The sequence below is a fragment of the Citrus sinensis genome, chromosome 3, assembly GCF_022201045.2.
Source record: "Citrus sinensis cultivar Valencia sweet orange chromosome 3, DVS_A1.0, whole genome shotgun sequence".
NCBI lineage: Eukaryota > Viridiplantae > Streptophyta > Magnoliopsida > Sapindales > Rutaceae > Citrus > Citrus sinensis.
This window is the reverse complement of record NC_068558.1, coordinates 26,741,342-26,745,595: the sequence shown is the minus strand read 5'-3', so window position 1 is coordinate 26,745,595 and position 4,254 is coordinate 26,741,342. Positions and strand designations below refer to the sequence as shown.

Genomic DNA, 4,254 nt, shown 5'->3' with positions numbered 1-4,254 from the left:
ATCAGGGAGAGAATTTGTATCTCCCTTAATAAATTCAATATCAAAATCAAAAACACTTAAAATGGCTTGCCATCGTGCAAAAATCTGTTTAGATGCAATGTTTTGAACATCTTTTTCCAAAACGTGTTTTGCAGCTTTGCAGTCAATTCTAAGCAGAAATTTTTTATTTAATAAATCGCTTTGAAATTTGGAAATGCATAAAACAATGGATAAAATTTCTTTTTTAATAGTAGAATAATTTTTCTGGCATTCATTCCAGTGTGCAGAAACATATTGTACTATTTGTTCTTTATTATTATTAACTTGTTTTAATATCCCACCATAACCTAGGTCTGATGCATCAGTCTCAACAATTTTAGGCAATGCAGGATTTGCAAGAAATAAACATGGAATGTTTTTAACTATAGTCTTTATATGTTTAACAATTTTTGTATGTTCTTCCGACCATGCAACAGGAGTTTTCTTTAACCTATCATGCAATGGTTTGGCGATCCTATTGATATTAGGACAAAAATCAAGAACATAATTTATATATATATATATATATATAACCTTAGATACTATATTCAATTAATGTATCTATAAGATGAGTAGTTCAATTAAATATAACTATCAATTATATAGTTATTTTTTAAAATAATATGTTTATAACATACATACATTAATTAAGTGATTATTAATTAATTAATCATGTTTTTCAAAATAATTTTGGGAATCATGTTTTGTTGCAGTAAAGTAATGATCGTTTATCATCAATTGCTTTGTTTGTCTTCTTTTTGACAAATATAATCTTGGGAACATCAGATCATGTGTTTCACACTTGTCGCAATCATTTAAACAACATATAAATATCTAAAAACTTTATTTTAAATTGCATCTCGAATGGTATGGGAAATAATGTGTCATATATTTACCAATTACTTAATACTTGTTTATAATTTTAGTTACATTTTTTTATTATTCAATTGATTAATGTCATATCATTTGAGATGAAATTTTATACTGTGATAATAGCCGTTAATCTTACTCAATTATTTTGCGAAAAAACTTCAACCGTTGGTCCGTTGTCTATACATGCACTATTGCTTCCCTTCTTTTTGGTAGTTGATAATGGTATTTAATTAATGAGTTCAATGGTATTTATAACTTTGTCCGTCTTTTTTATTCCAATTATTTGTTTTGTGGACCATGTTGCGCACATGCAATAACTCTAGCCGTTAATCTTACCTACTTATTGTAGGATGAAACCTGAGCCGTTGATCCATTATCTAGAGTCTTCCATGGATTATATATATATATATGCTACGTTGGCAGTGCAGTGTCGGCTACTTGATCTATCTATAAGATCAAACCAGAAATTAGAAATCGCTCAAACTCAACTACTTACCTTTTGAGTTTTGAATACGGTTCACCCGAAGCTAGCAAAGATCTTTTCTCTTTCTGACTTGAAGATCATGGAAACTCCTTGCGCAGGTTTATATATAGGCCATGCATTTTTAATTGAACATCATTTATAATTTTTATTTTAATACGTGTATTTTATAATATGAACTTTTCAGGTAATAACGATTGGACTGAAAGTTGGGGTGACCCATATCTTGGAAGTGTTGCTGATGATGAGGTTGTGGATCACAATCTTGATTTTCTTCTGATTTCTCAATATAGAGGGAACCCTAATCACGCTGGTTAAATATAAACAGAGTTACTCTTTTGGATGTGTTATATGTAATAATTGAATAAATGGTGGGCACCGTTCGTTGTCATTACCAGTCGATGGTTCGCGTGAATGCCAGTTTGTTTTAGTTTAATTAGTAAGATCTCTTGAGATATGCAAGAGATTTTCTTTGTTTGTATTCATGCAATTTGTCTTTCTTAATAAATAAAATTATTGTGCATAGTATGTAATATTTTGTTTGTGCCATATCTTTTTAATTATGCTTTCTCTTTTCTTGAATATTTTTGTGAAACAAACTCTGGATATTTATTAGTAATCAACTAATGTTGTAGGTCGCAGCGGACAAGATCTTTATAACTAATGAAGAATGTTTTATTTGTTTAAATAGCACGTATCATCGTAAAAAAAAAAAAAGGCATTACAACTTTTTCTCCCATTTTTAAGAAGCATGTCCCTAATGACAACTTCCTCTCTGCTAAATACAATTTCATCAAGGAATACTTTCTCTCCACTATCTAATAAAATTAGTGAAGACATCAGTAATATTTCAGGCTACGACATCAATTAATACCCCAAATTAAGATTTTCGGGGTGGAAAGGAAAGCAAGTCACGCCTAATACAGGCACGAGCAGTTACTAAAATGTGAATGCACAATTTTTTTTTTTCATTTGCAGATACTCATTGTTAGAAAACGAAAGGTTTTCTCTAGACTCATGAATTATGCAGTAGAGGTGTGCGTTACAGAAAGCTAAACTAGAAAATTAAATATATACGATTATGCCATAAATCTAGGGATTATGGAATTAATTATTTGCTGTTTTGCTTCTTGATCTATATTACTTATTATGGGATTAATTATGGAATTACATGAATGGGAAGAAATCACGAAATAGAGCCAACAAAAATTGCATGGACAATCAGGGGCGATCTTCTAATTTTCTTAATTTGCATTTATAAATAACGAAATCTGATTTGGTGTTTGCCATCGCATATGTACTTGTGCGTGTCTGGCCATGTGTCACTTGATCATTAGTCAGACTTTTAGATGCCAGCTGATAATCAGATGACACGTGGCCTAACGTGCAAAATAACATACACGACTATGCATACCTGCCCAGAGAGTTATAAATAAATAATTAAAACAATTATATATTAACAAGATTGAGATTAACGAATTAATTTGGTGATAACAGTATTTTAGCTGAGGAAGAAAATAGAATTAAGTCCGCTACGAATATTCAATAGCCTATTTTAATAATAAAAAATGTTGATCGAAAAAAGTGATCTCATGTTTACCTACCTAATTATTAATCGCTAAATTCATTCCATTTGACATTTATTGACTTTATAAACACACACTATTTATTTCCATATCTAATTCGTTCTTTCAAAATACATCTACCCTTTCTTTTAAATATATAATTATTTTTTGGCTATGATGAGATCTTTTATAGGGTGGGAATTTTTACCATATAATAATCATGTTTATAGGAGAATTTTTAAAGTACATTAAAAATACTTTATTCAAAATATATGTGTATATATAACATGCCTAGTTTAATTGTATGCCAAATGTTATGTTACATTTCATGTAACATACACACTCCATAACAACTACATAAATTGTGTGAGCCCATCATTTATGTGGTTGCTGTGGAGTGTATGTTATATTTAATGTAATATAGGGACTCCCTAATTGTATACAACCATCAATTATGTAGTGATTTTTATATCTTTTAATTAAGTGCAGTAACACAGGTGCACTCTAAAAACTCTTTTCTTTAAATACTGATTGCAAAAAGTGTGAATCATGTTGTGCAGCAATAAAGTACAAGATGGATAAGTGTGAATCATGCTGTACTGCAATAAAGTACAAGATGGTTTATCATCAGGATTCCCCTTAGGTGCAACAGTGGCACCGTGCCACAGTTGCACCTAGTCGTTGGATGCAGTTGGATGTCAGTGGATCCCACCAATCTAACTGCATCCAACGGCTAGGTGCAACTGTGGCACGGTGCCACTGTTGCACCGTAGCCTGATCCTTATCATCAATTACTTTGTCCGTCTTCTTTTTGACAATTATATATTTTGTGGACCATCAAACCATGTGTTTCACACTTGTTGCAATCATTTAAAAAGCAGATAAATATCTAAAAATTTTATTTCGATTTTGTTTCTTTCGTGGCAAATAATGTGTCGTATATTTATTAAATACTTGACGATTGTTTATAATTTTAATAACATTATCTCACTATTTAATTGATTCATGTCATATCTATGGGTGTTTTGAATTTAATTTAATCTATCTAATCCATTAAAAATCTCATTTATGGATTGATGGATTGGATTCAATTGATAATTTAAAAATTAACAGATAGTGGATTAGATATGGATTTACTTATGTAAATCCACAAACAAAAATATTAAATTAAAAAATAAAACTTGTAAATGTGGCATTACTACTTACTAATGAATAAATTAATTAAAATATAATTACATTAATACCATATTATATCTTATCCAATTATAATAAAAAAATTAAATAATCAAATATTTAAATAAACAAATATAGCTTCTT

General features: G+C 29.7%; 1 long non-coding RNA gene across 1 annotated transcript; it reads left to right on the top strand.

Annotated features, from left to right (window-relative positions):
- The first annotated feature begins 1,326 nt into the window (after positions 1-1,326).
- On the top strand, positions 1,327-1,907 carry LOC127901147 (uncharacterized). The gene is made up of 2 exons (XR_008053262.1): positions 1,327-1,473; positions 1,560-1,907. It is a non-coding gene; the product is annotated as an uncharacterized LOC127901147 (long non-coding RNA).
- Positions 1,908-4,254: the final 2,347 nt, after the last annotated feature.